The sequence below is a fragment of the Pinus tabuliformis genome, chromosome X (genome assembly GCF_031772625.1).
Source record: "Pinus tabuliformis cultivar Carrire ecotype Pingquan chromosome X, CPIR1, whole genome shotgun sequence".
In the NCBI taxonomy this organism is placed as follows: Eukaryota; Viridiplantae; Streptophyta; class Pinopsida; order Pinales; family Pinaceae; genus Pinus; species Pinus tabuliformis.
The window spans coordinates 301,529,749-301,556,946 of NC_142308.1; the positions used below are offsets into that span (position 1 = coordinate 301,529,749).

The 27,198-nt window shown below is 35.3% G+C and overlaps 2 pseudogenes; both read right to left on the reverse strand.

Moving 5' to 3' along the window:
* Positions 1–5,290: 5,290 nt before the first annotated feature.
* On the reverse strand, positions 5,291–13,877 carry LOC149139608 (uncharacterized; annotated as a pseudogene).
* A 451-nt stretch (positions 13,878–14,328) lies between these two features.
* On the reverse strand, positions 14,329–26,340 carry LOC149139609 (N-(5'-phosphoribosyl)anthranilate isomerase 1, chloroplastic pseudogene; annotated as a pseudogene).
* Between the last annotated feature and the right edge of the window lie 858 nt (positions 26,341–27,198).

Below are 27,198 nucleotides of genomic sequence, written 5' to 3' on the forward strand. Positions count from 1 at the left end.
ATAGGGGATGAATGCAATTCGTTTAAAACTCTTTCTTTATAAGAAAACTTTGCACTAGTAAAATGTGCCCTTTATATCATGGTGTATCTGACTACCAAGTATAACATGTAGGGGGTTTATGCTCCTCCTTGATACTTTGTATGTGTTCATCCACTATGTCATTAATGCACCAATTACGTCAATCTAGGCCATCATTCCTTGTTCTAGGGATACACCCCTATTTGCTAGTGAATTTGTTAATGAGTTGAGATGTCTCTTGACATGGAAGTAATCAACAACCTCAAACTTTGATATTTGCAGACTTATTCTATGCACAATGGGGGATTGAATTTGTGCTTGGTTCTCTTTGATCTTGCACACCTATTGAATAAATATCATTGAGTCTCCAAATACCATTAATTGTCATATATTGTTTTTTAAACTTCTGATTCTAGTCCCTGCCACAATGCTAAGAATTTAGCCTAGTTATTAGTTGAACTCCCCAAACCCCAAGCATATTGAATTTATATTTCTTCGTTGGGGCGAAAAATAAATTCCCCCATTCTTGCCTCCCTGTGTGTATTAAATGTATCCTAATCAAAGATAAAACTATGTATTCCAACCCATTATGCTAAGCTATGACTCCAAAAATTTAAATACATCTTTTATCTCACATTATTTTTAATATACAGTTGGATTTATATCTATGATTGTATACATAACTATTAATATATCTTACTATATGTTATCATTTCTTGGACTTACAAATAAGATAGGTTATTTGTATCAAGCCATGGAAATATACATTTGTAGTGCACTATTAAATTGCATTATATATATATATATATATATACCTGAAGGATAGATTAATTAGTCAAATCACTATCATTAAAGCACCTTTACTTTTGAATGTTCATGGGTTTAATTCTCTCGACACTCTCGAGGTTGGGATTTGTGGTTGAGCCATTAGGAAGTGATCTTTTCAAGTAGATTTGTTTGGTATTGTTGAGAAATCAATAGGGAAGCTAATTAGGATAGATTTCTCTTTACTTGATAATTTCTCATGATTATTATTGGCTTCTTATTATTTTATTATGTTCTTCTTCATCAAACAATTATCAAAACATAAAATTGAAGATTACAAGAGACAATGAACGCAACATATAGGCTCCAAGTGAGGGAAATATCCCACAACGGGGAAAACCCAACAATATTATTCTTATATCATCAAATCAAAATGATATATCCAAGATCCAAGACCAAGACCAAAGCTACTCCAAGTCATCCCTCCTCCATGTCTCCCCCACCAAGTAAAATTCAACACAGTCAACGTTGGTCAAATTTCTGAAGTCTACTCATCTCTTGAAAATTCGACCCCTAAAATTTCAGGCCCTGAAATCTCGGCCCTTTAACAACTTCTAAAAGACCACAGGTACTTCACATGTGTGGATAAAGTTAGGGAAAAACAATTCACTTTTTTTTTCTCCTTATATCTTCTTCTCCTACCTTTTTACCTTGCATGTCTTTCCTCTCTTTCTTGAACAATAATCGACATGTTGTTAAGATATGGATTATAGGTACCAATATATAGTTGTTTAACCATATAAAGAGACACAACTTATGGGCTGGTCGACTTGTTCGTTTGGAGGGTTGAATTGGTCTTGTGAAGACACATTGACTAAAAAATAAATAAATATATTATTTTCTTTCAAAAAGTCCAGATGGGGCTTTGACTCAATGACTCATAATATATCTTTTATTTTTAATAAAATTTCCCTACAATCATGAAGAACACACTTTAACTAGAAAATAATAATCATAATAAATATTTTTTTTCTTATTTTTTCTTTTACATGAAATATACATTGATACAAGTACAATAATAATTATGAATACCAAACCTAGTTATATTTTCAACAATTCCTCTTAACTAGGGAGGTATTCATAATGACTTAACATGACTATCTTATGTTGAAATATTCATATAAGAAGGGATCCAAATGGATACGCATCAATGATGATAGTATCATCGTAACCAACATTGTCAAAATACCAATGCCTTAACAATTACACTCTATTTGTCCATAATATCAGATCAGAATGTTGGGAGGCATTCCATAGGACACCACATAGCCTCTCTAAGGCACATACTCTAACTAAGATTACTGAAGTATGTCCTCCACTGGACCATTTTCCTGAAGGAAATGTATTTCCACAAAACCATTCTTTATCCAAGTCCATGTACTTGACTTAGGATGTCAATCCTAATCCACTGTAGTACATGACTCAAGAATTTATTTCCAATATGCTTATCGAATCCAACATTCTCCATATCCATGTCCACGTACTTGAATTAGATCCTAATTCGCCACATTACATGACACAAGTAGAACCATGTGCCCAACCTAACTCCCTTTCAAGTTGAGAGGATAAATACATACTCACTCCCTCTCAAACAAGGAGAGTACATCTACAAGCCTAAGCTTGTGTCAGAAGTACTTATACTTCCCTTACATTAGTTACATGTTTTACTATGGAGATCTATTGTAGCTTTACAACATGATTCATCAAACAATCGTCTTATCACAGAGTTTGTCCTACTACAACCCACTGGACTAGGGCACAATACATTGTTTCCTAACATCCCATTGACAACTTTAACGAATCATTGTACTTGAGGTCTTCTAGGCATCCTCTAGTCAACGTACTAGCTGCTCTACAATGTTGTTTCTAGATTTGTCCTCATACAATCCTTCAGCTGATTGATATGAGACTTACATACACTTCCTCCTCAATCATCACTATATTAGGGTTTGTAACATCAAACTTCTTGATTTATCTTTTGACTCCTTTAAATACCAATTCTTAGGAAATCTAATACTTTTGCCACTCCTAGTAGCCTTGTTGTCTTTCACAGGTCCTATACTCAGGGCACAATGTGAAAACTACTACAGTCCTCTATTCTGCTCTTAAGTTGCCACCAAATCTATCCCAAACTTTGAACATCACCCTAGCATCAAAATCAAATTTTAAATATAATCATCATGCCTGGGATTTCAAATTTTGTACCCATTCTTCTAGACTTGTGCATGCAACTAGTTCTGGAACTTTGGCTTTGGTTAGGGCTTCCTGTAGTAGCTTCTGCAACACTCCTCTCGACCTCTTATTGCTCTCAAAAAATGTGTTGAGTCCTCTTCTAACACATCATCCACCAACTATATTCTTCGTGTCTATTCAAACTCTATTCTAACTTTTTTTTAGTCCTTACAACCCTCCAAGACCATGCTATAGGAGCTTCGACCTTTCTCCCAAGAGACACAGAACTACTCTGGCTTGTTCTTAAGAGAATAGGCCTATATCACTTAGGCGAAACCTACCTAATCTCGATTTCCCAAAGACACAAGAACATACATTAACTGAACCTCCTTTCACTTTAGACAAGCACCTTATGGACTGCCTCAGGACCTATGGTCACACAGTCAATAAAGTAAGTAATAAGTCCTCCAATTATGCTGCCATATATATGCTTATTAAAGAGGAGACTTCGACTCTTATTTGGACTCTTTTTCTAGCCCTAAGAAAAGGTCACAATCCTGCCTTTTTACATGCAACTATTTGTGATCCAAACACAAAATTGTCATAGAACTTATGCCCATAATTCTGCTTAAATGCCTTATCCATCAACTGTCCTAATTTAACCTTGTCTGCTCCTCCTTTATTCTAGATTCTCCAACTCTTATATCTACTGTCATATAAAAAGGGTTACCTCCATATAAAGAGGTGACTACATTTATCACGATGACTACAATATAACAAGGGCTACTTCCATAAGTTTAATGTCATATCAAGGTACATGTCATTAAGGTTTATGCCATACATTATTTCCATGTTTTCTAGGTAAGGCTACTTCCATTAGTCATTCTTACTATCACATCATCAGTGTTACTGCTATGTGTCACGATAACTGTTATGAACACTATCACATATGACACTCATAGTCATATACCAATCAATTATACCTCACATTGTGCAGAAGAAGTATCTTGTATTACCTTAGTATATCAAGGTCAAATATTTGCATTACTCTCAAACCCCATGAGTGTCAACTCACATTTCTTGGAAGAAGTATCTTACATTTCGTTGTATCACTATCATAACATACCTTAAAAATAACTCATATCACTGCCAAAATTTGAAGGAGATAACACACATCATTGTTGTAACTCGTATCATGCATATCATTGTTATATCAAGGAGGGTAACCCACAAGAAAAAGAACCTATATCACTATAGAAAACTAGAATTGTAGTCATAGTATAAGTGTCTTAGATCACTGTCCTGTAGGAGAGTCATCTCACATCACTGTTATGTCACACCTTTCTATTACCATGGAACAAACATGCATCAAATCACATACCACTGATTCCATATAAATTCACATCATCATTATGATTTAGATCACTATAGAAACATAGAGGGAAATTCAAACTACTTCATAAATTTAGAAGGAAATCTCAAACTTCATCAAAAGAGAACCACAAAAACTTGTATTGACAAGTAGTACATCCTCCACCAAAAAATTGCATTAACTCGGGTCATATGCTCCATTGAAAGTCACATCAATTTAGGATATATCCCATGGGTATCTTGCATTGTTTCTTCATAAACCATTACAAAAAGGAACAACAAACTGCCCTAGAGATATGCCAACATGAGTGATCTTCAAACTACCTTTCCATGTCCTTAGCTTTGATACCATGTTGAGAAATCAATAGGGAAACTAGTTAGGGTAGATTTCTCTTTACTTAATAATTTCTTGTGATTTTTTTGGCTTCTTATTCTTTTATTATGTTCATATTCATCAAGAAATTACCAAAACATAATCATAAAGATCACAAGAGATAATGAACATAAGATATAGGCTCCAAGCCAGGGAAAAACCCCACAAGTGGGCAAACCCAACAATCCTCTTCTTATAGAATCAGATCAAAGTGAGATATCCAAGACCCAAGACCAAGACCAATACTATCCCAAGTCATCCCTCCTCCAAGTCTCCTCCACCAATTCAAAGTCAACAAAGTCAACGCTGGTCAAATTTTTGAATTTTGGTCATCTCCTGAAAATTCGACGCTTGAAATTTCGGCCCCTGAAATCTTAGCCTTGTAATAGATTCCAAAAAACCATAGGTTATTCACATGTGTGGATAGAATTAGGGAAACACATTTCACTTTTTTTTCTCCTTATATCTTCTTCTCCTTCCTTTTTACTTTGTTGGTCTTTCCTCTCTTTCTTGCACAAAGGTCAATTTTTGTCAAAATGTGGAGCCTAGGTGCCAATATATAGTTGTTCGACCATATAGTTGGAGGGTTTTTTGAGCCTTGTGAAGACAAATTGACTCAAAATTAAATTTCTTTTCTTTTCTTTCAAAAATTCTAAATGGGACTTTGACTCAATGACTCATAATAGTTATTATTTATTTATTTTTTAACTCAAATGACCCTACAAGTATGAAGAACATGCTTTAACTAGATAATAATAATATTATTATTAATAATAGTAATAAATATTTTTTTTTTCTTTTTTTCACTTTTACATGAAATACACATTGATACAAGTATAATGATAATGATGAAGGCCAAACCTAGTTACCATTTCAACACTCCCTCTTAACTAGGGAGGTATTCATAATGACTTAACATGAATATCTCAAGTTGAAATATTCATATAAGAAGGGATTTGGATTGATAAGCATCAATGATGATAATGTCATCATGACCAACATTGTCATAATACTAAGGCCTTGAATGATACATTATATCTCTCCACAAGATCAGAGCACAATGGTGGGAGGCTTCCATATGACACCACACCACCTCTCCAAGGCACATACTCCACCTAGGATTACTAGAGTATGTCCTCCACTAGACCATTTCCCTCAAGGAAATGTCTGTCCACCGAACCATTCTTTATCCAAGTCCACGTACTTAAATTAGGATGCTAATCCTAATCTGCCACAGTACATGAATCAAGAATGTATGTCCAATATTCTTATCCAATCCACCATTCTCCTTATCCATGTCCATGTACTTGACTTAGTATTTTAATCCTAATCCATCATAGTACATGACATAGGGAGAACCATTTGTCCAACATAACTCCCTCTCAACCTAAGAGGAATAATTCACACTCACTCCCTTTCAAACAGGGAGAGTACATCTATAAGCCTAAACTTGTGCCAGAAGTACTCATACTTCCTGTTAGAGCCTAGATTTGCCTTAGGCTGAAAAGACAAGGTTCTAGGTCCACATCAAACCACGCTCAGACTCATAGCTAGCCCTACAAGGACAGGAGAGGGCTCTCTCCAGGTCAATCTCAGCGAAAAGTATTTCAATGAGGCTTGAGATGACTTGAAATGGGAAACTAATTTTAGGCTAGTAAATAGATATGAAATAGGTAGTTTAATAAATGACTGAGTTTTCAGGGCTGTATGGGACAAAGAACAGCATGAGCTTGAGAAATTAAATCAAAGACACAGATTGTTTCATGAGGCAAGATAGGAAAGAAGTTTAGCAATCAAATTTGAATAATATGGAATGGAAAGATAGTTGAGAGGCTGAAGAGGGCATGTGTGATGAATCCTTTTCAGACAGAAGAAGCCATATAGAACATGAACGCTTTCCCAAGGCAGAGCAACAAACTGAATTCTACCTTTCTTACTTAAAAGCATTCAGCTGGAAATGATTATGAATGAAATGTAAAACATCACAAGACACATATGAAACAGTAAGAATACACTTATGCCAAACTCACACCACATGAATCTCTTAAATCGGAGCTGCATCTTTTCATTAATCCTCTGCCAAAATGTACAATGAAAGCACTGGATTTTTCCTCCACACTGCTCCCAGAAACTCCAACCATTTACAAATGGTTTACAATACAATAAATAGACTCAAATGTGGGAAAACAGATCGACTAGAATAGGGAGCTGTTTAATCATTAACTAATAAAATCTGTAAAGCCAACCACCTATTCTGAAAAAGAGCAGCGTTACATGTGAAATCTGTTGATAACCAATGAAGAGGCGGAAACTGTAGCTATATATCCCTTCTGAATCCTAACTGAAGTTAGAAATAGACCATCTGTTCCTATTTCTTTTCCACGGTAGATGTCTTTGTGGCATTCGGTTTTTGACCATTCACTTTCCTTTTTGCCGCATCTGATTATGCAAACTTAAAATTTTACTTAGATTACAGATTTGCACATCCACTCAACATTAATCAATACAGCTAGTCTTCTAGTTCACTTGCGATAATTACATCCAATTCCATTGTTGACTACTGTTGTGATCTTTATGTCGATTGCTATATGTTTTTTTTTATGTACTCATAGAGACAGGATACATGCACAAGAACAGTTGTAAAGGGCGAGATTTAACCCATGACCATTCATTAACAAGCATCGAAGACTTGTTGTAACCGCAGTCTCCGCATCTCACCATTCAACACGCAACATGTAGATTATACAATTCTTAAGGTCTTGAGATAACCCTTCAAGTATCATAGCTTGCAAGTGAGAGAACCGTATCCTACGCAACTAGGCAGCCAAACTTTTTAAGGCAATCTCATACACGTTTTCTGACAACCCATTGGATGATAGAATACACTCTAGTTGAGCCGTTGCAAGAGTTTGTCTGCCCTCATCAAATCGCTTCCACCTTGAGAAAGCTGAAATGTTGCGGGATGCAACCTGTGGATTAATTTTATCTATCTTCAATACCATATCTCCAACAAATTCATAACCAGAACCATCTTTTGCATGGAAGTTAACCAAACTGCTGCAGAACCCTCCAATGACAGAATAAACCTTGTTAGGATTCTGAATGTCAAAAGCAGGGTGCTCCAACAAGCTTTGTACATTCTTAACATTGCCCGGGATATCAGAGACAGCTTGCAATGCAAGCCACTTATTGATCACCAAGGCATCCTCTTTCCACTTTTGATAGAAATCAGACAAAACTTCATCTCGTACATCTCCAACATTTTGGGCAATAGCACCCAAAGCTGCAAATTGTTCAGTCATATTTGTAGCGGATTTGTACTCATGTAATACAAGCTCTGTCATTTCTGGCTCATTCAATGAGGCAAGGTAAGCAAGGGTCGTATTTTTCAAAGCACGTCTTGCCATACTCTCGTGATTAGGATCATATTCCTCTGAGCTTCGGTTAGTTTCAACCTTTCAATTGTGTGTTTAGACATAACATGTACAGGTTGAGTAGCTTCAAAACGATCAAACAGCTCTGAAGAAAATGCCGACAGATAGCTTGTCCCTAGTTTACGTTAGCATTAACAACAACGTGCATTTTCAACTGGAGTTTCCTTATTGTGAGTGCTTGCCCAAATTAGTGCTGATGCACTCATTTAATGCCTTGGCGCGAGGCAAAAGGAGTTGGTTTGAAGTTTTTGGATTCCAGTGATAAAATATTTTGCTTGTCGGCTCAGTGCGTCACGCCTTCCCAGTGCGCTGCGCCCATGTAAAATTACACTGCGCAGAGGCGCCCAATGCGCTGCGCTCCTCCAGTGCACCACGCCATCTGCTCGATGTGCCGTGCACACTCTAAACACACAGTTTGGCTTCAAAATTCACAAGTTCCACTTTGTAAGCTGTCAATCAAAAGCCAATCGACTAAATCTCAGCATTTCCCGTTCGGGGGTTTTGTCAATAGTTCTCCATCCTTGCATGCAAAACATAAATAATGTGGTGATGTTGTATCAGATTTGAAATGGCACCACGTGCACGTTCTCCATGAAGCTGTACAAAAAAAATGTTAGTTGCATCACATGCTTGTTCAATCTCATTGGCATCCTCTTCCACAAAAACTCCCACAAGCTCCTTTCCATGCTCCCTTGCAGCCCTTGAAATTTCTTTTGCAACATTTAGTGACACTGATCTCTTTGACTTGGGCCATAGAATCATCCCTATGAACTTGGCATCTGCTTCAACGACAAGAACTGCATCATGGACAGTGGTAATCCCACACATCTTTACCAGAGGAACAGATTCATCAGAATCTACAACTGAGTCTAGTGAAGAAAACATGCCTACTGAAGAATCTCTACCAGCATGTAAATGCATACATATTGTCTTATCATTGACCCTGGACATCTTCTTTGATGCTTTTGACTTCTTCCAGCCAAAACCTAGCAGCAGGGCACCAATACTTATTGCAGCAATTGATCCATCTTTTATGAGAAATGTAGCTTTGACACTTCACTGTTTGCTTTGATTTTTGGGCTGATGATGTCCTTTCTGTCTGTTCTTTTGCAGGGAATGGATGGCTGGAACTTCGGCAGAGGATCAGGACGACTCCTGAAGACTTTCACAATTGAAAAACTTTGCTAATTACATGACAATTTATTACAAAATGAAATGACGAATTTTCTTCAAAACAGAGTTTTGAAGAAAAGTCATAGTCCAGCAAGATGATGACGAAAACATTTGAAATGAAAACTTATTTGAAGACATCCTCATGACCTGTGGGCATTATTTGACATTCTGAAGACCAAACCCTAGACCTAGAAACTGAAAGACTGCTTTTTTGACCAAAACACCATCTATGACTGTAAATGACTGAAATCAACTTTGATGATCTTTGAGAAATTGTGACCAGCCCAGCAGGTACAACCATGAGAGAAACAGGTGAAGAGACCCTTCCGTCAGTCAATGGCATGCCCCTAATGGAATGCAACTAAATGAATCGAGTGAGATGCCTAAAAATGAAATGCAAAAAGAGTTTTGATCTCTAACGGAGGACTGACAAGACCGACTCTAACATTGGCTCCAATGGGGATGGTAGCTCCAGCTCCTTGGAGGTGCCAAGAACTGTAGATCTTTGGGTGAGCAGACAGTGCCTTCATCCATTGGGCAATGGAGTCCAAATCAACACCAGACTGTTAACTGCTTTACTGACTGAAAATTTGAGTCAAACTAACTTCATGCAAACTGGAATGACTGAAAAAAATTGACTCTAACAAACTAACTAAAAATACTAAGACCAGAACTTAAAACTTAAAGCTTGGTGGTAGTACATGACCACATGTGTTTCTTACAAGACAATATACCATCAAACTATATCAAAATGCCAATGTAACCAATAAAGCAGATGCCTTCTTGATTGATTCTCTTGATCAGACCTTCTGGTCAACAATAGATACTTGTAATTGGGCATCCCAAAACATAATTGACCATGATCTCCTTCATCACTGAACATTGCAATAATCACCTTCACTGCTGACTGCAACAGATTTGCTAGAGGATCTTGAAAAACATGAAGTCTGTCCTCCTGCTGAAAGAGCAAGGTGTCTTTCTCCTTTGATTATGATCTTTCCTCATCATGTACTTTAGTAAAAGTATGTTCCTGGTTCTCAAAAAATTCTGAACAAGTAGATGAGCAGATTTCCTTTTCAAAGAACATTTCAAAACATGAGACATATGAAGAAGAATCTGAAAGGGAATCCTGAATGGTCTGATCTTCTGCAGTCTGAATATATTGTAGGTCATCTTCATATGCTATGACAGCCAAATTCTCATTACATTCATCAATCATAAGAAATGAAACTTCAAAAGATTCTTGAAACCCAACACTATCATTTATATCATCTACCATAAATTCAACCAGCGAAAAATTTTCACTTACTTGAACAACATTGTCATCTTGTTGTTCATGAAGTGACTGGATTACTTCTTTATGAAGGCTTTGTTCTGATGACATGAAAACATTTGGATCTTTAACTCTGTCTTCTTCATTCCAGATAATTTCAATAGTAGAATTCTCCTTCATGGGATTCAGTACAAGGTATTCTTGGTCTTCACAATCTGAATCTAAATCTGAAATGGCTGACCTAACTTTATCACATTCTGAAATGGAAACTTGACTTTCCTGCGTGCTGTTTTCTCCTATGGACAGATCTTCTTGACCATGTGCACACTGCAGATCTGCGTTAACTTGAGCTGGAACATGACCGTTCAAGAGTTGATCTATCTCGTCTTCAGACAAAGGAGATAATACTTTTTGTTTTCTTCTGCTCAAACAGTGATTGTCTTCATTAATTTCAAGTGAAGGAGTGTACAAATTTTCCTCATACTGCTGATCCATTTCATGTAATTCCTGTTGGCTGTCAAGATGCAAAATTCCTTCATCTTCCACCGTACTAATATCTTGATCTTGCTGCAAATTTTCATGATCATCTTTATGCTGCTGAAATGGATTTTCATACAGGGCTTCCATGATTTCTCTTTGCATCAAGTCATCATGTCCATAAAAATTCTCAAGATATTCAATAAAACTATGAACATGGCTACAAAAGTCCTGAACTAAAGCCAAGGATGGATATGATTCTTTATACCTTTCAAAGAATATTGCATGAAAATCTTTTAAACAATAAATAGAAGCAGGTGGCAAACTTTCATGCCAAGATTGGGCTTTGTCTTCCAGAGTAGCCAAAAACATATTCATTAAACAGTCTTCAGGAAAATTGATCTTTAATTTATGCACATGAATGTGAAATTTCACCAGATGAAGAGCAGTGTCATTACCTTCCACATTTCTGAACATAGGCAAATTCTGAAGCCAATCCACCTTGGGCATTTTATTTGGAAAACCTGGGATGTGATCTCGGCTCATGGGAGCGTATCTTCTTGCAACCCGATCCATCTTGAAAACCTTAAAGCTACTGATCTTCCTGCAGTGGAATCACCATGAAGCATTGATTTCTAGATTTTTCAGTGAATGAAGTCACCAGGTGAATGATTTCAGCCTTCTGATGTCTGATCGTTGTTCACCATCAACAATCAGATCTGAACTTGATAGATGTACTGGGGCAAGACAATCTACAAGTAAACCATTTTCTCCCCAGTGGAGTCGCCACTATGTTAAAGCCTAGATTTGCCTAAGGATGAAAAGACAAGGTTCTAGGTCCACATCAAACCACGCTCAGCCTCGTAGCTAGCCCTATGAGGACAGGAGAGGGATCTCTCTGGGTCAATCTCAGCGAAAAGTATTTCAATGAGGCTTGAGATGACTTGAAATGGGAAACTGATTTTAGGCTAGTAAATAGATATGAAAGAGGTAGTTTAATAAATGACTGAGTTTTTAGGGCTGTATGGGACAAAGAACAACATGAGCTTGAGAAATTAAATCAAAGACACAGATTGTTTCATGAGGCAAGATAGGCAGGAAGTTTAGCAATCAAATTTGAATAATATGGAATGGAAAGATAGTTGAGAGGCTGAAAAGGGCATGTGTGATGAATCCTTTTCAGACAGAAGAAGCCATACAGAACATGAACGCTTTCCCAAGGTAGAGCAGTAAACTGAATTCTACCTTTCTTACTTAAAAGCATTCAGCTGGAAATGATTATGAATGAAATGTAAAACATCACAAGACACATATGAAACAGTAAGAATACACTTATGCCAAACTCACACCACATGAATCTCATAAATCATAGCTGCATCTTTTCATTAATCCTCTGCCAAACTGTACATTGAAAGTGCTGGATTTTTCCTCCACACTGCTCCTAGAAACTCCAACACTTTACAAATGGTTTACAATACAATAAATAGACTCAAATGTGGGAAAACAGATCGACCAGAATAGGGAGCTGTTTAATCATTAACCAATAAAAGTTGGAAGGTCAACCACCTATTCTGAAAAAGAGCAGCGTTACATGTGAAATCTGTTGATAACCAATGAAGAGGCGGAAACTGTAGTTGTATATCCCTTCTGAATCGTAACTGAAGTCAGAAATAGACCATCTGTTCCTATTTATTTTCCATGGTAGATGTCTTTGTGGCGTTCGGTCTTTGACCGTTCACTTTCCCTTTTGCCGCACCTGATTATGCAAACTTAAAATTTTACTTAGATTACAGATCTGCACATCCACTCAACATTAATCAATACAGCTAGTCTTCTAGTTCACTTGCGATAATTACATCCAATTCCATTGTTGACTACTGTTGTGATCTTTATATTGATTGCTATAAACAACTGTTTTTTATTTTTATTTTTATTTATTATTATTTTTTTTTTTATGTACTCAAAGAGACAGGATACATGCATAAGAACAGTTGTAAAGGGCGAGATTTAACCCATGACCATTCATTAACAAGCATCGAAGACTTGTTGTAACTGCAGTCTCCGCATCTCACCATTCAATACGCAACATGTATATTATACAATTCTTAAGGTCTTGAGATAACCCTTCAAGTATCATAGCTTGCAAGTGAGAGAACCGTATCCTACGCAACTAGGTAGCCAAACTTTTTAAGGCAATCTCATACATGTTTTCTGACAACCCATTGGATGATAGAATACGCTCTAGTTGAGTCATTGCAAGAGTTTGTCTGCCCTCATCAAATCGCTTCCACCTTGAGAAAGCTGAAATGTTGCGGGATGCAACCTGTGGATTAATTTTATCTATCTTCAATACCATATCTCCAACGAATTCATAACCAGAACCATATTTTACATGGAAGTTAACCAAACTACTTCAGAACCCTCCAATGACAGAATAAACCTTGTTAGGATTCTGAATTTCAAAAGCGGGGTGCTCCAACAAGCTTTGTACATTCTTAACATTTTCCAGGATATCAGAGACAGCTTGCAATGCAAGCCACTTATTGATCACCAAGGCATCCTCTTTCCACTTTTGATAGAAATCAAATAAAACTTCATCTTGTACATCTCCGACATTTTGGGCAATAGCACCCAAAGCTGCAAATTGTTCAGTCATATTTGTAGCGGATTTGTACTCATGTAATATAAGCTCTGTCATTTCTGTCTCATTCAATGAGGCAAGGTAAGCAAGGGCCATATTTTTCAAAGCACGTCTTGCCATACTCTTGTGATTAGGATCATATTCCTCTGAGATTCGGTTAGTTTCAACCTTTCAATTGTGTGTTTAGACATAACATGTACAGGTTGAGTAGCTTCAAAATGATCAAACAGCTCTGAAGAAAATGCCAACAGATAGCCTGTCCCTAGTTTACGTTGGCATTAACAACAGCATGCATTTTCAACTGGAGTTTCCTTATTGTGAGTGCTCACCCACATAAGTGCTGATGCACTCATGTAATGCCTTGGCGCGAGGCAAAAGGAGTCGGTTTGAAGTTTTTGGATTCCATTGATAAAAATTTTTGCTTGTCGGCTCAGTATGCTACACAGCACGCCTAGTGCGCCGCGCCCATGTAAAATTGCACTGCGCAGAGGCGCCCAATCTGTCGTGCTCCTCTAGTGTACCACGCCATCTGCTCGATGCGCCGTACACACTCTAAACACACAGTTTGGCTTCAAAATTCACAAGTTCCACTTTGCAAGCTGTCAATCAAAAGTCAATTGACTAAATCTGAGCATTTCCCATTCGGGGGTTTTCTATAGTTCTCCATCCTTGTCTCCATGCAAAACATAAGTAATGTGGCGATGTTGTATCAGATTTGAAATGGCACCATGTGCACATTCTCCATGAAGCTGTACAAAAATAATGTTAGTTGCATCACTGCTTGTTCAATCTCATTGGCATCCTCTTCCACAAAAACTCCCACAGGCTCCGCTCCATGCTCCCTTGCAGCCCTTGATTTTTTTTTTGCAACATTTAGTGACACTAATCTCTTTGACTTGGGCCATAGAATCATCCCTATGAACTTGGCATCTGATTTAATGACAAGAAATGCATCATGGACAGTGGTAATCCCACACATCTTTACCAGAGGAACAGATTCATCAGAATCTATAGCCAAGTCTAGTGAAGAAAACATGCCTACTGAAGAATCTCTACCAACATGTAAATGAATACATATTGTCTTCTCATTGACCCTGGACATCTTCTTTGATTCTTTTGACTTCTTCCAGCCAAAACCTAGCTGCAGGGCACCAATACTTATTACAGCAATTGATCCATCTTTTATAAGAAATGTAGCTTTGAAACTTCATTGTTTGCTTTGATTTTTGGGCTGATGATGTCCTTTCTGTCTATTCTTTTGCAGGGAATGGATGGCTGGAACTTCGGCAGAGGATCATGATGGCTCCTGAAGACTTTCACGATTGAAATTTTTTTCTAATTACATGAAAATTTATTACAAAATGAAATGACGAATTTTCTTCAAAACAGAGTTTTGAAGAAAAGTCATAGTCCAGCAAGATGACGACGAAAACATTTGAAATGAAAACTTATTTGAAGACATCCTCATGATCTGTGGGCATTATTTGACATTCTGAAGACCAAACCCAAGACCTAGAAACTGAAAGACTGCTTTTTTGACCAAAACACCATCTATGACTGTAAAAGACTGAAGTCAACTTTGATGATCTTTGAGAAATTGTGACCAGCCCAGCAGGTACAACCATGAGAGAAACAGGTGAAGATACCCTTCCGTCAGTTAATGGCATGCCCCTAACAGAATGCAACTAAATGAATCGAGTGAGACGCCTAAAAATGAAATGCAAAAAGAGTTTTGATCTCTGATGGAGGACTGACAAGACCGACTCTAACACTTCCCTCACATTAGCTACCTGTTTTATTATGGAGATATGTTGTATTTTTACAATAGGATTCCTCAAGAAACCCTCGTATCACAGAGTTTTCCCTACTACAAACCTTTAAACTAGGGCACAATACACTGCTTCCTAACAACCCATTAACACCTTTAACAACTCATTGCACATGAGGTCTTCTAGGAATCCTCTAATCAATGTACTAGCTCCTCCATAATTTTCTTCCTAGATCTATCCTCATACATTCCTCCATCTCACTGCTTTAAGGCTTACATACATTGTCTCCTCAATCATCATTGTACTAGTGTTTGTAATATTATCCCTCTTAACTGATCTTTTGACTCCTTGAAAAACCAATTCTTACCACATCCAATACTTCTGCCACTCCTAGCATACTTGTTGTCCTTCATAGGTCCTGTACTCAGCGCACAATGTGACAACTACTACAATCCTCCAATCTACTATTAAGTTGCCACCAACTGTGTCCCAAACTTGGACCATCAACCTAACATCATAAATCAAACTTGAAAGAGAATCATCATACCTGAGATGTTCACTTCTGACCCAATTCTTCTAGACATGTGCATGCATCTAGGTTTGCAACTTCGACTCTTATTAGGGCTTTGTAGCAGCTACTACAACCCTTGTCTCAACCTCCTATTTCTCTCAAAAACTGTGTTGAGACCTCTTCTACCACATCATCCACCAATGATGTGCTTGGAGTCTATTCGGCCTCTGTTCTAGCTTCTTTTTATGACTTAAAAATGTAAACTATCAAATGGGAATTGTAAACTCAAAATGATAACTCTAGCCAAAATACCCCCCAAAAACACGAAAACAATCCAAAAATGAAAAGTGTGTATGTTGGAACAATGTTTTTTTTATTATTATTATTATTATTATTATTTTATTTTATTTGTTTATTTTTTTTTATACAGTAAATTTTCAACATTTTTTTAAAAAGGGAAGTAAAAACCAATTTTTTTGTGCAAAAAAGATGAAAAAAACACTTTGAAAATGAAAAGTGTTGATGCTAGAATAACATTTATTTTTGGGTACAATTTCAACATTTTTTAGAAATGACATTAAAGATAAAATAATGGGACTCTAAAAACCTTAAAATTCCAACAATTTTCGTGCATGGAGTTAAAGATAAAATACAACGTATCTGAAAAGCCTTAAAATTCCAACAATTTTCATCCATGCCTAAGAAAACTTATCCCATTACAAAAAAACCTAAAAATCAACCATCAAAATGAAGTATCCCCTTTTAATGAGGCATTAAAATTGCAACATTTTTTTGAATTATGTTTAATAGAAAATGATAAAAATAAATAATATCATGGCAACATCATTGTATAATTTAGAAATTCAATATAAATTTCTAATATTTCTTTTACTTTTAATCACAATATCAATACTTGTAGATTGAATGAAACATAAATTATTTCTCTAAGTTATTGTTGCATTGTGGATATTCTAAACAAATGAATTCATCATAATTAAAACATATAATCCAACAAACATAGAAATGACTCATAACTTCATGTAAGATCATATGGAAGTTAAAATAATTATTTTAGGTTACCATGCAAACATAATTTAGATAAAATGTCTTAGACAATTATTCAAAATCACTCATATCTTCTAGCACACCATCAAAATCTAAAACATCTTCAAATCAATGATTGGATACAGATGAAGGTGACCCATATTCTTCTCTTTCATCAACTAGTGTCCCGTCTAAGTCAACATGCATGCCGACCATTTCAGGTTTTAAAAGTCTTATCGATCTACGACTGGGTTCAACTGACTCCCATCTTAACATTGTTTCTTCTGGTAGCAACCTCTATAGAATCTGTATGGTATTGAAGTAAAAACTTCCCCTCTTTGTTAAATTGAAGTCATAAACAAATATGTAAACATCCTCCAATTTTAAGAGCTCTGTGTGGTGACGATTTATATTTGTACCCTTCATTTTTCTCTTCTTGTGAATTTGTTTATAAACTACTATCTATGGATTGTATAAACCATTAAATGGCTGTGTATTTGTGGCATACCAATGTACTTCAATAACTGTAACATCTTCATTTTCTTTAATGAACTTTGTAACCTAGAATGGATAGAAATGTGGATTTCCATCTATGAACACTGTGATCATGCAACCCTCCTTAACATCCTATATAGAAACCCTATAAAGGTCTTTCATGTCTTCACATTGTGCATGTGATCTTCTAGAACCAATATACATTTCTCTTTCCTATACTTGTGAAGAATTAATAATACCTTGAGATTGATGTTGTTCAACATTGTTTCTTTCCTCGTGTTAATTTGACACATTTTGTGGCCAAATAAATGGATTCTTCAAAAGTATATCTTCATTTCTTGATCTTGAAATGACATCACTTTGATTATTGAAATAAGACTCCCACCAAATAAAATCAACAACATCAAAGTACTTATATGTATATCTAATAATTTTTTAATTTTTTCCAAGCATTTAGAATAATTTATATCTATCTCATGCCTTCGTGCATTATGGATTTCAACAACTGATTGTAATAACAATATATTTGATACAAATGTTGGATGATCTAGAATGAACTTGAAAAATGGAAAACCTGATGACAACCCCCATTCTATAGTAGTTGAATACTTGCCCCATATAGGTGTTTTTCCATCATTTTTTTGATATGAAATTAATGTTGGAAGCTATTGTCATTAATTTGTTCAATGCATTTCTCCTCACCGTGCAATCCAAAAATAAACCTTCGCATGTAAATAGTTTCTTCCAACACATGAAAAGTAGGCTCTGGAATGTATTATTTCTTAATACATTCAGTTAATTATGGTAGGTTCCCACCATCCTTCCTCCTCAATGTTACTGAAAAATGACTAAACATCTAATCAATATGGTCATTAGTGTGTCCGACAAGAAGGAAACCAACCTTTACCTTTTGAAAAATTCCCAATTCAACAAGCATGTTTAAATATCCAAAAACAATTTGATTTTTGTTTTCACGACAAATGTTGTCTAATTACAGATACAAAATTTAGGAAGATTACCAAACCAATGAGAAAGCACATCATGAATTATGGTTATGGTTGGATTTGCATAATTATGAGTATTTGGAGATGTGAATTAAACCCTTGGCGACATTTTCCCATTTAAGAAGACCATACAACCGACCAAGTGAAATTGAATAAAATTTTCTTCCTGTAATTTTTTTGGTGTGTAGAAAAAATGTGGTAGAAGTGTTTTCTTCCGGTCTATACCATTAATTATCAAACCCAATTATTTATTTGGATTATCATAATACTTCTTTTGATGCTTATACAAATTTTTCCTTTCACTTGTTTTCTGATTTCAATGCTCTTGAAGTGCTTTGACAATGGAATATGCACATAACATAAAATAATCCTATTAATAAATACATTTTCATAGTTGATAACTATACAATTTTTAAAAATAATGTTATGAATTTATACCTCTTTCTTCCCCTTAACATTTATCCCTTTTTTATTTAAGAGAAGCACATGTACTACAAACCCCCATCCTAGTCTTCTTAGGAATATAGACATTATTGAATTCTTTCCTCCATATATTCACAAAATATTGATATGTAATATAATTACCATCTCCTTCAACACCTTCAACACCTTTTGCATATTCTTTGTATAAGTTGTAGATTTCTCGTCTTAGAGAAATTATATGGAATGTGTATTGTGTATTTATTTGGGATACACTCTCCATGCTTTGAAAATAAGTCGTGCATCCATGACATTGCAGTATTTGCTAAAGTCCCAAACGCTCATCTATGATGTACTTTTGAATAAAATGTGGGATCTTTTTCCAATTTTTCTTGGATTCTTGAAAAACTAAATTTAACAATTGAATGAAACATTTTGAAATCCATTCTATAGAGAAGTAAAGTCCCAATATGATAATCATAACCTACCAAAGTAGATAGCATGCACCCCAATAAATATGAATTTTGCATGCTTTTATTTATTGACAAATATCTCTTCCTTTTCTCTAGTGAAAACTTGAAATCCATATGTTTCAAGAAATCCTTTTGACAACATTCACTTGAAATCAAATCACCAATAGAAATTCTTCTTGTGAGATATCCTTCTCTACCCCTTGTATAACTAGAATAGCTTGCATTGATATGTAAAGGTATACTCCTACTCCTAGATACAATATTTGTTGGAAATAGTCTCCATGATTTCATCATCCTCTCTATAAGCATTTTCATCATCATCAGGAGGAATATTATCCTAAATATGATAATTCTTAACATAGTTAGGAAATCCTCATATGTAGGGAATTCTTCACTACCGTCATCTGTGCTTTTGAAATACTAACTTGGAGGATATTCTTCACCATCTTCATTCGTGCTTTTGAAATAATCTCTAGAGGAATCTCATCATCATTGTTTCTACCCTTCAAATCATTGCATGGAGGAAATTATTCACCATCGTCATCTCTATTTTGAAATCCTCACTTGGAGGAAATTCATCATTATGATGAGTCCCTTTGAAATATTGACTCAGAGAAAATCCATTATTCACATCTATGCCTCTAAAATTTCATTTGGGAGAAATTATTCATCTTCCCCTTCTTCAGCGATGCTCTCATAATCCTTAGGATTAGGACTAAGTGGAAGATTTGACTCCCTATTCATAGTAAAATTATCATTTTCAGAAAATTCTTCATCCTCCTCTTCGTCAGTGGTGCTTTCATAATACTTAGGATTAGGAATAAGTGGAAAATATGATTCTCTATTTACTAGAAATTCTCCATCCTCCCCTTCATTAGTGGTGCTCACATAATCCTTATGATTAGGACTAAGTCGAAAATTTGACTCTCTATTTACTGAAAATTATTCATCCCGCCCTTCATCAGTGCTTCTCTCATAGTCCTTAGGATTATGACTAAGAGGAAAATTTGACTCTCTATTACTTGAAATTTTTCATCCCGCCCTTCCTCAATGCTACTCTCATAGTCCTCGGGATTAGCACTAAGTGGAAAATTTGACTCTTTATTTATTGGAAATTCTTCATCCTTCCCTTCGTCATTGTTACTCTCATAGTCCTTATGATTAGGACTAAGTGGAAAATTTGACTCTCTGTTTACTAGAAATTCTTCATCCTGCCCTTCATTATTGTTGCTCTCATAGTACTTAGGATTAGGACTAGGTAGAAAATTTGATTGTCTATTTACAAGAAATTTTTCATCCCACCCTTCGTCAGTGCTTCTCTCATAGTCCTTAGGATTAGGACTAGGTAGAAAATTTGATTGTCTACTTACAAGAAATTCTTCATCCCACCCTTCGTCAGTGCTTCTTTCATAGTCCTTAGGATTATGACTAAGTGGAAAATTTGACTCTCTATTCATAGTGAAATAATTCATATTATATTCAACAATATGAATAGAGTTGTTATGTGAGGAAGATGTTTATTCTCCAGAAAGAGGAACTTCACTATCAGAAGAATCCATGACTTTCAAACAGAAGATGTTGAATGATACAAATTCAATCTCTCCTAATAACATATACCTTAGAGAATGAAAATTTCCCTCCAAAGCTTCCCCCAAAAAAATTTTGCCAAAAAATTTCCCAATAAAAATTTCTTTTGAAATATTTCCCTCTAAAATTTCCTTCTAAAATTCTTTGAAAACATTCTACTCAAATTTTGTCTTGACAATTTTGATCCTACTTTCTATTCAAATTTTCCAAATAAATTTCCCTTTAATACATTCCTTTGAAATCAATATAAATCTTTTACCTAAATTATTTAACATTAACTAGGTAATTAAGCTTATTTTTATATTTTATATTTTATTTTTTATTCCACATTTAACAAAAGTTAGTGTAAACCTATAATATTAACTATATATTACTTTTCTTAATTTTAATTTTAATCCCATAATCTTCGATATATAATAAATTTCATTGTTACTATTCCTTACATCACATCAAGTCTTCTAGTGGTATCATTAAAAATCTTGGAGTGATTTTGTGCAGGAGCTACATTGTCATCGACAAGGCATTCAATGGGATATTTCACACTTCAAAGGCTGGTTTCTCTTCTATTTTGACTATTTAAAGAGGAAATTGGGGAAAATAAGTTGTTTTATTGTTTTTATGTTGAAAAACTAATTTTTTTTACTGTTTTTCTTTTTTTTCGAAGATTTTGTTTTATCATATTTTAGTGGAAAAACAACAAAAAAATCAAATTATTTATATTTTTATAGGGAAAAATATGAAAAAACTCATATTTGTAAGATTTTTACGAGAAAAAATAAGAAAAATAATATTTTTTTTGGGTTTTGAAATGGAAAAACCAAATTTTAACTTGTTTTTTGAAAAAAAATATTTCTTTTATTTGTTTTGGGGGGCAACTCAATTCATTAATTTGAAATTTAGGAAATCATTGAAACAAGGCAAATCGAGGTTCAAATCCCCCTGAGGTGACCAATTTACTAGTAGTTATGTGTCAGGTGAGATGTTGGGTTCCTCTGGGATTCCCACAAAAGAAACGATTCCTTAAAAAAAAAATCTTTACATTTATTAAAAGAAATATAATTTTTGTAACATAAAAAAATTTAAAACATTTTGTGCCCGGGAGTGCCTAAGCCAAGCGTGCCCCCGTCTTACCAACCCCCCACTGCGTGAGGGGGAAAAAAGGGTCCTACAAGCCATAAGCATGCCTGGAAAAGCTACCGAGGGCCCGTCAACCCTCGCTGGGCGAGGGGGCAGCAGGGAACCTATAGGCCATGGGCACACCTCGGAAGGCCACCCAGGGCCTATCGCCCCCCTGCTGGGCAAGGATGTAGATTGCCGCCCAGGGCCTACTGGCCCCTTACGGGTGAGTAGGTTGATTGTTGCCTAGGGCCTATTAGCTCCCCACTGGGCGAGGAGGTTGATTATGGGAATTAGCCCCCTCGCCTAGCAGGGGGCCGATAGGCCTTGCGTGGCCTATGAAAGTGTTTTTGTGGCCTACAGGCCCCTTGCGAGAGGTGCCCAAGGGGCTGACAGTCCATGGGCATGCTTGCCAATCATAATGTTTTAAACCTTTTTGTTATAATTTTTTTTTTTTTTTTTTAATTTCATTTTCAAATTTTAAAAGTTTTTGTTTTTTTTTCTTAAAATTAAATTTTGATTGTTTTTTAATAAAATTATTATAACTGTTATATTTATTTCTATTGGTTTTTTTACATTTACATTTTTTTTTTTTAAGATAAGGTTATTTTTTAATTAACTTATTTATACATATATATTTTTTGTTTTTGTAGGAAAATGGCCTCAAAGAAGTTCTTCGTGAATGTTTTTGTAAAAAGAGTAGTAATTACATCATCTAAACTTTTATTTGTACCCTCTGTGAATATTGTTGAACGAAACCAAACTGAGACACATGGTAAAAGTCAAGCAATTGGCCCCTCAAATGAATTGATTATTATTTCAAAGTAGAAATAAATAAAACAAAATTTACATGCCCTGTTAATGATAGGGAAAGCGACGAAAGTGTGCACATATATCTATATGTTGATATGACTTACAATGGTGGAAGTTATGAGGTACTGGGCGAAGTACGGTGCTGAATACAGAAGTTGTTTATGTTCTTAAAAAAAATCCCAAGTCACATAAGAAGGTTAGGTATCATTTCTTAAAGATGAAGTATGACATGGATGGATATTCTACAAAGATGTGTGAACAAATCGTAAACAAATTTAGAACAAATAAGGTATGTTTTCTTATTTATATTTATGTGTTTTGCATTATTGTATCATTATATTTTTTATAACTTATTTGTTATTGACAAATTATATTTTTTTTATAGGATTTTGTTCATGGTCTTTCAATTGTGTTGGGGGGAGTTAATTATATAGAGAGAGATATCATGAATGTGATCAGTTGTTTCCACATAGATACAAAAGAAGATAGGAGCACAAAGCAAAGAACAATACTTCATGAAGCTACAAGTGTACATACAAGGGATCAACAAAGAATGCCTATAGTGGATCAATCTAGTAAAGCTAGACATTTTACTTTTGAAGATGTGGAAGTTGAAGCTTAAAATACGTTTCCATCACTGAGAATGAGATTAGAGCTACTGTTGAAAAGGAGAAAAGTCATAAATGACCAAAAATAAAAATGCCCATGAATGTCTCTCTTCCTATTGATGATAAGGATATTACAGTTTATCTAGAAGAAAATATGATAACCAAAAGGAGGAAGAAATCAAAAGTTGGCCATTTAGAAAAAATCATGGGCAACAATGAAGATCTTAATGAAATCTCAAAAGGCAACAGGGAAATCATAACATTAGGTGCTAATTTAGAGGATGAAATTATTAAAACAAAACAAAATTTCATTCGAAATCAGTTGATGAAGAAAAACCTAATTCAGGGTGGCCATACATTTTAGCTTAATGTCTACTAGTTTTATAAGTCAAATGAAGGACAATCTAAATATCAAATTAGAAATCCACACCACCTGCATGTTCATAACTTGAAAACATTGATCAAGTACAATCCATATGCAAATGTGGTTGATTATGTTCTTTTTGTTGATCTAATTCAAGTTCTTGACAAAGAGATATTTGATAAGTCAAAATGTTTTGAATACAAATATTATGTAATTGGGGGGAAGCATTCTACAGAGGCTAGAAGATAATTAATGGAGGAATATCGCAATAGCTAGCTTTTTGAAATAGTGAAATGTATCATTTGTGTTGGTTTAACAGATATAGAAGCAAAGTTATTGGAACAGGATCATAATACAGATAATAAGTATACGATGTCTATGGATTTCTTCAAAGGATCATATTCATTCATAGTGAATTTGAAGAGAAATGTGTTGGAGGTAAGACAAAGGTTAGTCTAAGCTTTTAGAAGGAATGTTGTATGAAAATAGGTTATCAAGTTGAGAAAAAAATCAATTGAAAAGGTGGAAAAGTAAATTAAGAGACGTGGATAAAATTTTCCAGTTGGCATTTAGAAATAGAGAGCTATAGGAATTGATTAATGATATTTTCAACATGTGGGATAAAATTGCCATAAAAAACCAGAAGGTTAAAAAGTATAAACTATTAATATGTACCAACAGTAAGACAGGTCCTGAAATCAAGTACCTTCCAGATGATATGACTATCACACCTTGCAGAAAAATGCAAAAGTGAAGGATAACAAACTTATCAAATCAATATTATCTTGTGTGAAGTCAGATGAATTATCATTAGACGAAATGTGCAAGGAATTTCAAAATTAAGCTTGTTGAATTATTTTTACTTATTTTTGGATTATAATTTTCTTTCAAATATAACATATTGTTGTTGTTAGATTTTTTATCCATGTCACGATATTAACATTTTTTACTCTATTTATTCAGTCACAAGGTTTATATGAAAATACAAGAAAAAATGGTTAAATTGTTGAATGAAGATAGTTGGGATGATGTTGTACACAACTAGGCAGATTCAAGTTCTACATCAACACTTAAAAGATTTTTATATTTCATTCAAAAAGGTATATTGATTTATACATTCATGTTTATTTATATGTATACTATTTTTATTTTATTACTTTTACATATATTTGTTTGTTTCATTAAAGATGTTGAAGAAGGAGGCAAATGGAGTATCGGATACTCTCAAAACCTTTGTTGAAAAAAATTAAGCTGGAAAGGCTGAGAAAACAACTTCTTAAGAATTTTGAACTAGATCCTAGTCTTAATAATTTCATTTGGAATGTGCTCCACACTATCCAATATCAAATAATACAAGGTGATTGTGAAGACATTGCAAAACTCATACCTAAAAGGGATTGTTCCCTAATTATTATTTCAAATATTCCTCATGGTTTTGGTTTCCCAAACATTGGATATGATAGCGAGCCTTATACTTATAAAGCCTTTAGTAAATTGGTTATGGGATTTCAATAAGTCACAACATTACCAGTTTCGAGATTTGTGACATTTCATTCAGACACGCAATTTGCAATGTTATTATCAAACTTCAAGGGAATATCAAACTTCAAGGGAAAATCAAACTCAATGATGTAGCCTACATGGTAAGGCATTGAAATTGTATGTTTGATTAATGTTAGAAAAAATTATTTATGTACAAGTTAATTGAAATTTTACTATTTCACGTTGCAAGAAAAAGTCAAATCTTATTGGTTGCGGAGATCAACCAATTATAAGTGATTGTGATTTCATTCATGTTGAATGTTGGACAAAAGATGATAGATATAACCCTATTCTTCTGAATATGGTAGTTAGAAAGAGTCATTGGCAAGTAATGGTTCATGATGTTGTTGTAAAAAAACCAACATATGAAGATAAAGAAGCAAAAAGAGAGATAGTTAACATTTATGAAAAACCACAAACATTAATTAACTATCTTATAGATTTATGTTCAAATAAATGCCATTGGGTTTTGGATTTATTCTCAGGGTCATGTAAGTTTTATTATATAAAATTAAATTGAATATATATATATATATATATATATATATATATATATATATATATATTGATTTATTTATGGGTTTTTACTAATTTACTTAATTATTTATTTTGTACTTGATGATTAGGTACAACACGAGCATGTTGCCTACAAAAGGAAGAAATTACATTACAATTGAAAAAGACTCACTACAATGCAATTTTATTCAACAAGTAATTATTGCTATTCAATTCCCCGGATGCGGGTGCTGACGTGCGGAGAAGGGGCGGGCCACATGCCCAGCATGTGCCGCCCCGTGTTAAACCCACGGCTCCTTGAAGGAGGCCGTCAACTGGCATTCTATCTCCTCATCCACGCAATGCAGCAGTTAATGCCATTGATGGCTGAGGAAAGAGGTAGATGGAGGAGCAGAGCGCAGTTATGGAGCGCCTGCAACGAGGGAATGAAACAGAATATGAGGAGCTTAATGTGTCGAGCAGGGAATATTGGTCTGCCGAGTACTGGAGGGTGCAGAAGCACAGTGAGTTCAGGCCGGTGGAGATTTCATCACCCCGCGGCTCAGCTGAAGCCTGCCTCTGTGGCCATCCTTGCCGTTGGTCTGAGAGAGGAAGGCAATTGGCATACCACCAATGACAATTGGGAAAATGGAATGGTCTGGAACCAAGAGGGAGAATTCAATCTGAGTTCTGTGCACCAGAGGACAAAAAGGGAAGGTATTGGCACTGCTACCGAGTTCAAGTTCATTCTCAGGCAATCAGAGGAGGCATTAGGGACACCATGGTTAAGGTACGAGAACGACAGCCCAGCAGAAGGGGACCATGGAGAGGCTCCTCCTCACGAGCCCCTGCAGCAGATGAGCATCATCATTGTTGTTGCTGTTACTGTCATCGACGAGCCCGAGCAACCCAGCTCCCCATTAGACAATTCATGGAGGTTGGGAGTTCCAGCGAAGGGAAGCCGGTGCTTCCAGCCTTTGGCTCTGTGGTATTCACTCTGGGCAACTCTGCAGACATTGCAGGGGTCAATGCCCACATTTCAGTCTTATTCACCAGAACTCCGGAAGGAATTGAGGATGGAAATCCTCAGGGCACATTGGAGATGCCAATGGAAGACTCTGGAAAGGAAATTGATGTCGGAGACGGCACGTCGGAGATGCCAATGGAAGGCTTTGGAAAGGAAATTGAAGTTGGAGAAGA